At 31.4% G+C, this 14304-nt stretch overlaps 1 protein-coding gene across 2 annotated transcripts in view; it reads left to right on the top strand.

The window, feature by feature from the left end:
• LOC145690073 (paired mesoderm homeobox protein 2-like) overlaps positions 1-14304 on the top strand; it is a 127543-nt gene that overhangs the window by 96069 nt on the left and 17170 nt on the right. The gene's annotated exons all lie outside the window — the stretch shown is intronic.

Here is a 14304-nt window from a genome sequence, read left to right as displayed (position 1 = left end):
TTTTGTATTCCATTTCTATTTCAATGTTATTTCAATTTACAGATTCTAGTGCATGTTACTACACACACTCAGTAAATAAAAACAATGAAAAAATATTAGATTGGTTTGGAATCAAACCAGGAACCCTTAGAGCCCGGTGTCGAGCACTGTATTACTGAGAAAATAATTTACATTGTGTTTATTACTTGACAAATAGATATTAGAGTAATATTTACGTTTTTTTCGTCCATTTCCATTGTCTAACTACGTTAATTATATAATACGAGGTATAACTGCACTATTTATTCGCTGGTCGCGTGTTCTTTTTCCCACTCCAAATGACCATTCTTATCCGTTAAATATTGTCATGTGTATTTATTCTATCTGATTAGAAATCTGTTAAACTTCCTTGTTAAACTTGGTAATGTTAAGGAATGAAGTTCCTTAAATCTGCTGTTTTGATCTAACGTAAAATGATTAGGTAATCAAATTGAATGAACACTCTTAGCCCATACATACCTTTTCTCGACCCAATATTTCTTCGCACCACGCACTTTACACAGGGTATAACTCTCTTGCAGGGTAACTAGCCTGTACGGCTACCAAGTAAATAAATAAATAAATAATAAAAATATACTTTGATAATTTGTGAGATGAGTTCCCTTGTGAAAAATATACAGGACAAGTGAAGAGATGTAAACATTTTCTATTGTTCCTTTTTTTATTGAAAAAAAGAAAAATTACAATAAAAATAGTAGAAATTATAAAAAATACATTGGACATTCCAGATTTACGGAAGGGAGAGTATAACAAAATTAGAAAATAACAGTATAATAATTCGAAAATTTTTACATAATATCAAAAGAAAGAAAAATCAAGAAAAAAAATAAAATTAGTCAATAGGAATTGGTTAAATCCAAATTTCCTATATTACATTGTTCTTCATTCTTGTTTAAAGGATATCTTACTTCCAATTTCCTATACTGTTTAATATATCCGGTATTTCAAGGATGATAGGGATTCGGATTTCCCATTTTCCGGTTCCGGACAGCGTAACTCGCAACATTAAGTCGATTAGGATTAGGAATGTGGGCTTTCGGCATCTAAGGCCATTTAGCCCGTTTATGAGAGATGACGTCCCTCGACGAGCACACTACGACCCGATGAAAGGGAAGGGAGAAAGGATTGTAGAAGGAAGGAAGCGGACTGAGACCATTATGTTATGTACCATTCCGACATTTGCTTGGTATGATGAGGAAAACACAGGAAAAAACTCTCACTCAGGATGGCTGGCCTAAATAAGCTGTTACACTTTTTCGACCGAGTGTCCCCCACCGGGAATCGAACACGAACATTAACTCGAATATTATTGTCTTTGTGTATGAAATAAGTGCTCACATAAGCAAATGCTTGTGTGTGAGTCAGTTTCTTGAAGTCACCTGATTAAGTTGGACGCAGGAGCGTCATTTCAGATTTTGCTTGGGGGGAGGGGGGCAAAACCTCTTGATGTAAGTAAAATTTCGCGTATTTCACTGATTTACTACTATTTTATTGATAAAATCTATAGAAATCTCAAACTCAGGGGGGAAATTGCCCCTCCCTGCCCCCCCTAAATGACGCCCCTGGTTGGACGTTACTTCTGTAATGCTTCATAAGTGATATTTTCTACTAAATGTGAAATTAAAACGTTTCTAAATTTTCCATACTACTCTCGTTTGTTATCAAGATCGGTAATTTATTGTAGAAGTTTTGTTGCTATGTAATAAGTCTGATATTGTGTAATGGATTCTTAATTGTGAATAAATGTGTTTATGTTACACTTTTAGTTACATTTGCATGGTCACTTACTTGTCATTCATTTATATTATTTTTCAGGTAAATTGAAACAGATTTTTTTTTTTACAATTTATTAATAAATAAAACAGAAAATTCTTTTTTATGTGGAGTTTCGAAATTAATCTTTCACCTAATCGTATCTTAAGACATATTCTCAAAACATAATTTTGCTGTACAATTGTTGGTTTTAAGTGTATGGAGTAAGCAGCACCCCCGTAATTTAATATGCTTTGTACAAGAGCATGGTACACCATACGCAATATGGCATATATTCCGAAGTTGGGCGTCCGCTTTCGCCACGTTTTTTCGCTGTTATCTCCTTTGCACACTTTCTGCAATTTGTTACCAGGTTCATTAATCCGTGCTCTTCACAAACTTTTAAAAGCTTTTGTTCGTTATCAACGTATTGCTTCACAAATGTTAAAACTGTTACTTCATTGCCCTTGTACATTCGCCATGTTGATAACATAAATGCTCATCTCTTTCCCACAATGCAACTGTTTTGTTACCTTGCGCCAAGTAGTTCCCTCCGCTCGCCGTATAGTCCCATGTTTACAACCGCTTATTAATAACAAATAAACAGATTTTTCGAGACTCTTATATATTATCAAGCACACAAACGATCAAATTATCCATGCCTTTCCTGTAAATTTTAAAAATTTTGCTGGAAACGGACGCCCAACTTTGGAACTTAACCCAAGGCATTGAACATGGCAACTCAACTTTAAATGTTTATTGATGTTTATTCCTAAATATTTTATGTGTTCGTCTCGAATAAGATCTTTTCACATTGACATCCTGTATTGCTTTCACTTATGTAACTTTAGTCATTTATTCGTTGGTTGTCCAACAGATGTAGATGAAAATACCAAATATATAATTTTATTAGTATTTAATAATAGCAGGTTATTAATGAGTCATAACCAAGTTTTTCTCAACTCTATTTCGGCTTTTAAGAATGTTTCATCCCATGTATTGCCAGCAACAGTAAGAAAGTATCATCAGCAAAAGATTGTAAATACCTATCTATCTCTAGGTTACATAAATCATTAATATATATTAAAAATAGAACTGGCCCCAGGTCTTTTGAAATTGTACTATTTGGTTTCACGAAGAAAAAGCTCTAAGAACTTTTTTTTTAATTAAAGGACAACCTTGCTTCATTTTTAGGAATTTTTCAAGAAATGTTATCCTTTATATTTTACTAGTAAAATGTCCGTTCTTCACACGGGGAGAATACGTTTCATTTTGGGCATAAAGGGCTCCAAAACTGTCACCAATCAACTTAGGGACCCGAAAAGCTATGAATTCGACACTACTATCGGTCATTTTCAATTATTTTTACATGTCAACATCTCCCTTTAGAAGTACTAATGGGGGCTGAATTTGGATTTAAACGGTATCGGAAATGTTACTGTTCGTCTCGGTGACCCTGAAAACTATGAATTTGACACTAATATCGGTCATTTTCAATCATTTTTATGTAACTCCCCCCTCCCGAAGTTGCGGGACTGAATTAGGATTTAAACCTCATATGAAGTGTCACTGTTCATCTCAGTGATCCCGAAAGCTCCGGATTCGACACTAATATCAGTCATTTTCGATCATTTATATATATATATATATATATATATATATATATATATATATATATATATATATATATATATATATATATATATATATATATATATATATCCTTCTCCCTTCCACTAAGTTGCATCGTCAAAGTGAAATGATAAAAGCCATCCTAGGTCCGAACCTCATCTATGTTGAAAATTTGATTGAAATCGGTCCGGTGGTTCAAGAGTTATTAAGTCACAAATATAGTCACTTTCATTTTTATAATATCTCGTAGATTATTAAAAAAAAATCATAAAAACCAATCGATTGATCTAAGTCGAAAGAAATCTTTAAAAACACAAATTACAGTATTTCAACAATGAAAACTGAACTACAATAGGCACAATTGTGTCGTGTATTGCAACAAGTTTAATGAAAATAAAGTTACAGTTTTAGCGGTGAAATGAACCGGTTTAATTATATCGGATAAAGTCTTGATAAAGATAGTCCTAATATTTTCAAAAATAGATGCTGATAGGTTAAACCATGCTGGATCGTCCTGATAAAGAAAGTCACATTATGTTTTATTAATAACAACTAATAGTTTTTTAACTACGTCGGATCAAGTTTTGATAAAGAAAAACTTTTTTTTAAATTTTCATTAATAAAAATAAACAAAGTTTTTCTATGTCGGGTAAAGTTGAGTTATTTCCATTCGTAAAAACTAATAGGTTAAACTACATCGAATCACATCTAAATAAAGAAATTTATAGGTATTTTCATTACGGGAAATTAGTGTTAAACGAACATTGAATAAGAAAATCTATAATAGGTAGTTTTGTTAATAGAAATTAAGAGGTTTATCTACATGTGATCAATTCTTAATAAAGGAATTGCGTTATTTTCATTAATACAAATCAACAGCTTTAATTGTGTCGGATCAAACCTTGATAAAGTCTTATATTTTCATGAATAGAAAATAAAGGTTTAACTACGTCGAAAGCATATGATTTTCATTAATAGACATTAATAAAGTAAATTGTATCAAATCAAGCCTTATAAAGAGAGTACAGATGCTTATTAATAGAAACTAGTACATATTAACAAGAAAAATCTGGCTAATTTAGTTAATTGATAGTAATAGATAATTGGGTTCGATAATTGGGTTTGAGCTCATGTGGGTTCGAATTTTACGTTAGGCTGTAGGTCTACGTCTCACATAGCCTTGCTACTGAAATAGATGTTAAACCCCAATCCGACAAACAGTAGTTAATTTGTAATGATAAAAACTACGTCAGATAATCTCTTCATGAAGAAATCGTGTTATTTTTTTTTATTAATAGAGAGCAATATGTTTAATCAAATCTTCGTCGAATCGAATCCTGTTTTTTTTTTTAAAAAAGTATTATTTTCATTAATAGAAATTAATACGTTAAACTACGTCAGATTAAGTCTTGATAAAGAAAATAGTATTATTATTTCCATTAATAGAAAATAATAGGTTTAACCAAACTGGATCAAGTTGTAATAAAAATAAAATTTTTATTATTTTGCCATGGTGATTGGAACGAAGGGGTTGGTGTCAAATATAGAAGTAGGAGGGGAGAAAAGAGAACAGGTGACTAGTTTTCGATACCTGGTTAGTATTAATAATAATAATATGAAATGTGAACGTAAAATAAAAGCAAGGATAGGAATGGTAAAAGAAGCCTTTAGGAGGAACAAAGTACTATTTTGTGGGACCTTGAATAAAGAGTTGAAAAAAAAAGACTTATAAAATACTTCTTGTGGAGTATTGTGCTGTATGGGTCGGAGACATGGACATTACGCAAAATTGATGAAAAACGGCTGAAAGCTTTCGAAATGTGGGTGTGGAGAAGAATGGAAAGAATTAGCTAAGTCGAGCGGAAAACGAATGAGAGGGTATTAGAAATGGTGGGGGAGAAAAGAACACTTTTAGATATTATTAAGATGAGGAAGAGATACTGGTTGGGACATTGGGTAAGAAGGAACTGCATGAGGGACGTGCTAGAGGGTATAGTGGCAGGAAAGAGAGGGAGGGTACAATTAATGGACAATATAAAAACAGAAAAATCATACGTGAAGAGGAAGAGCTTAGCGGAAGAACGTGGAGCATGAAAGCTTCTCAGTTCGAGCAAGTGATCTGCCAATAATGCCAGAATACCTATGATGATTAAAACTAACAGAGTATGTTAAAGTACATTGGACAAAGTCTCGATAAAGTAAATTGTAGATTTTTTCAATAATAGATACTAATTTAAGAGAGTACTAAATAAGTAAATCTGACTATTTTAGTTAATAAACTTAACTCCGTTGGATCAGCTCTTGATAAATTAAGTCTTGGATATTTTGATCTATGAACGCTAACGGGTACACAGAAGTCAGCTCTCAGACTTAACAGACTGAATTTTGACAAAAAATAGAGGTACTTTCATAAAAGTGTAGTTTTTTAATAGCTGGAAAACAGGGGGAAAATATTGGCATCTACGGTCTGACTGTATAGAAGTGTCCGCCTAATTAAAATTCCATTAAATAGGACACTTTTTGTGTGAACGTGCTTATTCTATATATGTGTGTAAGCAAACAAAAAGGATCTACGAACAACAGGATAAAACAATTCCACGTACATTTTTTTTTTTCTTTTTTGACATGCTAGAATAACCGTATATGCAACAGCTGATGAGAGAAAAACATCTCGTTCCGCAAGAAGAAACCACTTGGCTCTTCATCTCTATCGCACTGTGGCAGGATTAATCTGGAGCAGATGCGTATGTGTGAGTGTGTGTTTTGAGAATTTCGGGATGGAAGGGGGAGGAAGAGGAAGCCAAAAGATCTATTTAAAAAAAAAGAAGAAGCTTCAAGAACAGTAAAAGAGTCGGGCCTTTTTCAGAGGCACCACTCCAAGGCGGCCCACAAGAAGGAGCTTTAATATCAGCAGTCGGTGAGGCGTGAAGACTGAACCATCCCTGCCCATTAAACCACACAAAGACGACAATTTGAGAGACAAAATCGAGCAAAGCACTGAATGCAATACCTGGCATGCATGCGTGGTAGCATCTGAGACATCCCCAAGTGTCAATTGCCCTTTTTCCAAGCACTTGGCACCCGCAACGTATACGTGTTAATTGAATTGACTTCATACACCGTCACAACTCACGCACACTATACTGTTCTTCCGTTCATCCATACACCTCAAGTAATGGCGATGGCTGGGTCCTTCTGTAACATTCACAGCGTTTAATTTGTTTAGTGAACCACACCAAACTATTTTCGTTAAACTGATTTTTACGGTGCTGATCAGAAAATTCTTTCATCTCTGTTAGAATTCCATTATACATCTTGTCCAATTCCAATACAAAGCGCTAATGGTGTATTTGGTCCGGGCTGGTCTCCGGATGCTATTTATGTTTAAGAATCATTCAATGCGTTACAGACTTTGATTCAACAACCTCGCAGCTAAATATATACATAAATATAGGTTCATGAAAAGGTTTCAAGAATTTTCCAAAGAATGCCCGGTGGGCAAAATATCTTAGAGATTTGGGACAAATATGTCCGTAATGAACATTATGGTGAGAAAATAGCCAACAAGTTCTCGTTGATGCAAAAATCTATCAATGGTACAATGAAATCTATCATATCAATGACAGGATTTTGAGAGTACTATTTTCAATGTGTGCTCATGGTTTTTATTTTCTATTATATCCAAATACTTCCCAAAACCTTACATAATTACTAGCCATAATCTGTCACGATGTGACTCAATTACTACTGGCTGAGTTTCTTGTGTGATTTTATTGAATTCATTTGAATTTATATAAGCAAGCACATTTAAAGTGAGTAAACTTGTATTAAAAACAAATAGTTATGATCTAAAATTCTAAAACTGAAAACTTACAAACTAAACATTTCAAAGTTAAATTCTTATAAAGTAAGTAAAAATGGATGCAAAAATTAACTTTTGTTTAATTTTTCATAATTTATAATCTTTGTTTTTGTTGAGTAAAACTAAATAAAAATGAATTAAAAGTGAGTTTTGAAAAATGTCATCATAAACTACACTCTGTTTTCGTTGAGTAAAAGTTTTCAGATAAAATATATAAACTAAATAAAAATGAATTATTAAATATCAATTTTGATTTTTTCCCATAAATTACAGTATTTTTTTTTCGTTGAGTAAAACTAACAATCTTGTAAACTAAATCAAAATAGACACAAAAATAAGTTTTTAAAATTTCTTTATAAACTATATTACATTGTTTTCGTTTAGTAAAACTATATTAAAAAATCTTACAACTAAATAAAAATGGATGGAAAACTCAATTTTTGAATATGTGCTGTTTTCGTTGAGTAAAACTAAAAATCTCGCAAACAAAAATGGATCCAAAAATCAATTTGGAAAAATTTCTTAATGAACATATAGATTCTTTCGTTCTATTAAGTACAACTAAAGTAAATAAAAAGTACTTTACTTTACTTTACTTTTTATTAAGCACTTTAAAATAAATAAAAATGGAATCAAACATCGATCTCTAAAATTTCCTTTATAAATTCATTCTTTGTTCCCGTTGAGTCTTCTGAGCATCTTAAAATTTGTTTAGTTATTATGATAAATTGAGAACCGGCAGGGCAAGGTTGTTTTTTAAATGTATTCCATTATTATTAATTAACAATGTCACGCAAGTTTGCAAAATTAAAAAAAAAACAAAAATACTACTACTGTATTGTCACGGATGAAAAAGAAGGAAATAAATTCTGACAGACTTTTTAAACTGTATACTTTATTTCATCATTAATTATATTCTTCGTTTTGGATTAGCTTTGTTCGGTAAGCATCCTCAAGTTTCTTGTTGACGGCACAGTGTTTAGTATGATAACGAATAAAATTTATAATTTTAATTTTCCTATTTAATTTTTGTCAATTAACAATGATAACTTACAAAATGAAAAGAAAAGTATTGGTACAGAAGGATGACAGTAGGACAGTAGCTATAAATTGTGACGTCAACCATATAACATGAGAAAAGGCGAAGATCAAGAAGAGTAAAATTATAATGTAGCCATCAAATTATGTTTTACTCCAATTTCAATATACAGCTACGAATCGTTTTTGTATTACTAGAAAGAACATAATTGTGGAGAACGCCTTTTTTCTTTTTGGTCAGAAATATTTTGCAACCTAGTAAACTCAACTTTTATCAAATGCTAATTCGTGTGAAACTAAGAAATGGTTTCTTTATTGGACAAATCTTTCCCATTTGTTTTTTCTTCTTTTCTTTCTTTCTTTCCTTTTTATTTTTTGTTACAAACGATCTGATAGAAACTTTTTTTTTTGCTGCAATTTGTTAAAGCGACTATAAGTTTTTAACATTTAGTTCACTGCAGTCTCACCTGTGAGTTTCATTTAGAATAACGCACCATTGACTGATTCAAGGCTAGATCAGATGGGTTTAAGCTTATTAATTTATGAGGAAGTATATTTGGGTAAATCCCATTTGACTTTCTCAGCCTCAAGATTAGATTGTATATACATGTTTCAACTGATTAGTTTATGGATCTATTGGATAAACCTCATTTGACTTTCTGATTCAAGGTTAATCCGACGTTGTTAAACTTATTAAACTATAAATCTCCCACTTGAGTTTATTTGATTCAAGACTCGATCCGATCCGAAGTAGTTAAACTTACTAATTTGTTTGTTTGTTGGTTGGTTAAACCATATTTAACTTTATCAAAACTTGACCTAACGTAGGATAGCTACACTAGTTTTAAAGAATAAAATAACATTAAATATGCTACACCATCGTGAACAACGAAGAGTAGGGAAAGATCACTCGCATTCGGAAAGGCCTAACACTACGAATACAATCTCGTTGTGTCTGTTTTTTTTTTCTTTAAATAATAATCTATTATGTTAGTGAAAGATAAAGCAAACACACCCACAGAGGAAGGATGGTAATCCTTTTTATAGAATTCAATATCGAGCTTCAATCTCAATATATTAGTTTGCAATTCCAGTGCAACTAGCTCTTTTATCTTTATTTCTGGATTTTTCTTCTACACCTGCTAAAAATTAAAGAAAAAACTTGTTTCCACCTTCAATGATAAAGAACGTGTTTGTGACAAGGACAAGACCAGTTTTCTTATCAAACCTGTGACAACTAACTAAATGGAACAGGTACTCGCTTCTGTTCGAGAATTGAGTTCTTGTATTTGACAACAATCAAGCAATTCATGCTGGGATTTGTTTGACCATTTGCTTTAGCACTGTCCATGACACTTTTAAACTAATGCGACCTAAACACGATTTATGTTTGTAGTATTCAAACGGAAGGTCAGGTTACATTAGTAAAATTAACTACCATCATCATGAAATCTGTTTCCAACAAGAAATATTTATTTTAAATAATATAATTATGATAGATTTTACCGCCCCTCGAAATTTGCCGCCCCATGCAAGTACTTGTGAGTCGTCCAGTTCCAAACGGCATCTTGTCCATCAAACAAAAATTTCCAGAAATTGAAAAAAAAAAGTTGTGGAGCGTCTATTGATCATCGACAAATAAATGTTTGCTAAAAATTTGAACAAATTCTATGCAATAGTTTGAAGGAAATACTAAAAAGTAATTTGGACAAGAATCGTTTTTGAACGGTTTGAAGGACAAAATACGTTTTGGAACTGTACGAAGGCATTTGTCATGGAGATAACGAGTTTCGGAGACATAACGGATATAATGATGTAATGTAATTATTTGTTTATTATAATGAGCACAGGATAAAAGTAATAGCTATAAAAGAAATTATTGTTGTAATGTCTGAAATAGAATGACTTATGAATAAACAATGACTAGTTTGAAACATTCTTCAAAGCAGGTGATAATATTATTAAAAGCAAATGACAATTCCTCTTAAAACTTCACGAAATTAAAGTTGAAAAAAGACCGCGTGATCAAAACGTGTTTACATGGTTTCTGAAGATGATTATGTGTGTGAACTATCATCTCGTTGTATACAGTAGATCAAAATTCCTCCATTCTTCGTACTACGGCACAATCATTTTCTGCTTCTTCGTCCTCTCTAAAGGTATCATCACATTTCATATCCATATAGCATTTCAAGGAAGGAATAGCCTGCCAATCCGTTTCAAAATGTAGTTGAAGCAATCGTCTGATATCACCTGTTCTTACCCGGTTACGATGTAAGATACTGTCCTTGGAACCTACTGTGTTATGAGGAAACAATACGTTTTTAAGGTGGATCACTAGGGTTCCTTGGCCCTATGCTAAACGCTGCTTGAATAATGCGGCGTTGCCAGATTGTGTCGAGTGTTTACTGATACTAGATAATAAAGGACGTAATCATGGAATTCTGCTTGGATGCTTACTGGAGAAATTAGTTTTCGACCCTTACCGCAATTCACAGCTAAGTTCCGCTTCTCAAACTGCAACGCTGGAATCCAGAAATTTTCTTATTGTGATTACCACAGTAAACGTACAAATTTGGCAACAACGCATTATGGCGTTCTGCGCAAGTTTCTTCTCAAAATCTATTTCCTTAAATGTAAATTAATATTTAAATAAAATATGAAATATAACACGAAAAACGGTCAAACAATATATCTATTTCGTGCTAAGATTGTTACTTTAAAATACTTTACACATACAAATAAACATTTCATAAAACTGAGCACTTCTAGTAAGATCTAACAGCAAGTGCCATCTTGTGTGCCCATTGTAAAACGAATCAAATATTTTCTTTTATTTGTTATCTATTTCGATATCAGGAAACACAAGCAAATGAATCAGTGTCTTGTGTTGTAGCTGAAACATAATTCTATCTTATAGTACAATATTTATAAGACATAACGTTTCATTGTGCAGTAATTACGGTAATGAGCTCAAATATGTATTGACTTCCTGGTGGTGATCCACCTTAACTTCTCTAGCTGTGACTTATGGTCTAGAGTAGCTATGAAATTGTTTTTGTTTACACACTACAGATGTCTAAATAACAAGAAACCGTTTGTGTCTGTAAATATAAAGATTTTTTCCTCCGCCATTTTGGTTTGTTGGATGTAGACAAGAACCAGTTTGTAACTATATAACAACATTTCCCACATTTGAACGTAACTTTGCACAGCTTATCTGATTTTTTTTGGAACTGTAACACATATATCATATGGCAGCTATGAATACCATTAATCCAGTGGTGTCAATATCACAAAATCGAATTTTCTTGGACAAGATGCCGTTTGGAAATGGACAACTCATGTGTTGCGCATAGACTAATAGTAGAGGTGATCCTGCGTGACATCCAAACAATATGAACTTCCGCTGGCAATCGAACTCGGTATCTCTCGCGTCGATAACGAATATGATAATTAATATAGCCACGAAAAGAACACTAGTGTGAGTGTGTGTACGTGTGTAAACTAATGTGCTTTTCTTTTTTGTTTGCGTACGAGTATGTAAATGTATTTCAGTTAATGAAAGATAAGATACTTAGTCGGCATCCTTTTAGCTAATTATTATAAACGCTTTAGTTTTTTTTGTTTATTTTCCTGTTGCACTGTCGCCAGCAAAGGTCATTCGATAGTTTTTTCCTGTTAAGCATTAATTTCGGTTCGGTAATCACTTACATTAGCCAAGTAAATAATAAATAGCAAAAGAAAGAAACAATATTTTATAAATAGTATTGATTTGAAGTGCTTCTGTTTACATAAATAGTGGATAATTTAATTTATTAAAATATAATTTAGATAATGTTCTGTGGTAGATCAGTTCTAATTAATTATATGATATTTTTTTCTGGATTTATGGAATGTGCTTTTATAAAAACTATCTTTCCTTTTTTTGCTTTTTGGCTCGACTTTTGACCTGATCACCCGATGTTGTAAGTTAGTCACAATTTGCATTACTGAAGATTTCGAATTAACTATTTAATTATTTGCTTTGTAAACTTTCTTCTAGATATTATGTTATTGCTATTTAGTAAGTGTCTTACCAATATTATAAACATCAGAGCATAAAACTCAAATGATTATACGACTTTATTTTCATTTTAATAACAATAAAATGAAATAGTAATAATAAAGTAATTCGAGATTTAATTTTCAAAATTTAAAGTTTACAGTATCTTAATTTCACTTGATTTGCGTTGAGTTTGGTATTCCTTTGCACTTTTGTTTTTAATTCTATGGTTTTAATTATGTAACTTGATTAGATTTGCTTATGAATTCAATGGTTGCTTTTCGGCACTGAAATGATATGGAATGTAGACTCAGTGCGTACGCGAAGGAGGTTTCAAGTTTTTGTCCCCTCTCTTTGAACAATATATTATATAAAAAAATAAACATTTATCATATTGACATATGTAAACAAAAACTCTGAAACGATATGAAACTGAAAACCTGAACTTCCTTTCCTTACTTGAAGAAATTCTACGTGATGCCACTGTGTAGACATATAGTTTAAAGTAAAGTTAAATGGTATGACTCCTCATCAGGAGTCTCAGAAAGACCGTCGCGACGCTCAGAAAAACATATAAACTAATAGCTTTGCTACTCGTTACCCAGTTCGATGCAGATAACTACAAATTCGAATAATTCAATGGATGTGTTACTCCAACAATTATTCTGATAACAAACATATATTCGAACAATGATTCAGATAACAAATAGCTATCGCAACAAACATTTAGATACAAACATTTATTACGACAATGATTAGGATAACAAATAGTTGTTCGCAACAATGATTCAGATAACAAATTGTTATTCACAACAATAATTCAGATAACAAATTGTTATTCACAACAATAATTCAGATAACAAATTGTTATTCCAACAATGATTCAGATAAGAAATAGTTATCCGAACAATAATTCAGATAACAAATATTTATTCTCAACCATGTTTCAGAGATCAAATAGTTGTTCAAAAATGATTCAAATAACAAATACTTATTCAAACAATGATTCAGATAAGAAATAGTTATTCGCAAGAAGTATTCACATAAAAAGTTATTGGAATAATGATTCAGATAACATAGTTATTCGAACAACGATTTCGATAACAAATAGTAATTCATACAATGATTCAAATAACAAATAGTTATTCAAACAATTATTCAGATAATAAATAGTTATTCAATGATTCAGGCAACATAATTATTCAAACAATGATTAAGATAACAAATAGTTATTCAAACAAATATTCAGTCAACAAATAGTTATTCAAACTGTGATTCAGATAACAAATAGTTATTCAAACAAATATTCAGTCAACAAATAGTTATTTAAACAATGATTCAGAAAACAAATAGTTATTCAAACAATGATTCAGAAAAAAACAGTTATTAAAATAATTATTCAGACAACAAATAGTTGTTCATACAATGATTCATGTAACAAATAGTTATTCAAACAATGATTCGGATATCATAATTATGCAAACAATGATTCATATAACAAAAAGTTATTCGAACAATTATTCAGATAAATAGTTATTCGAAAAATGATTCAGGTAACAAACAGTTATTAAAACAATGATTCACATAAATATTTATTTAAACAATGATTCAGGTAATAAATAGTTATTCAAACAATTATTCAGATAACAACTAGTTATTCAAACAATGATTCAGGCAACATAGTTATTCAAACAATGATTCATATAACAAATAGTTATTTAAACAATTATTCAGATAACAAATAGTTATTCGAAAAATTATTCTGGTAACAAACAGTTATTAAAACAATAACTCAGATAATAAATATTTATTTAAACAATGATTCAGATAACAAACAATTATTGAAACAATGATTCAGATAACAAATAATTATTCGCAACAAGTATTCAGATAACAGTTATTCGAACAATGATTTCGATAACAGATATTTATTCAA

The sequence above is a fragment of the Thermobia domestica genome, chromosome 7 (genome assembly GCF_964235325.1).
Source record: "Thermobia domestica chromosome 7, izTheDome1.hap1.1, whole genome shotgun sequence".
In the NCBI taxonomy this organism is placed as follows: domain Eukaryota; kingdom Metazoa; phylum Arthropoda; class Insecta; order Zygentoma; family Lepismatidae; genus Thermobia; species Thermobia domestica.
The sequence above is the reverse complement of the archived record's forward strand: the minus strand, read 5'-3'. Positions and strand labels throughout refer to the sequence as shown.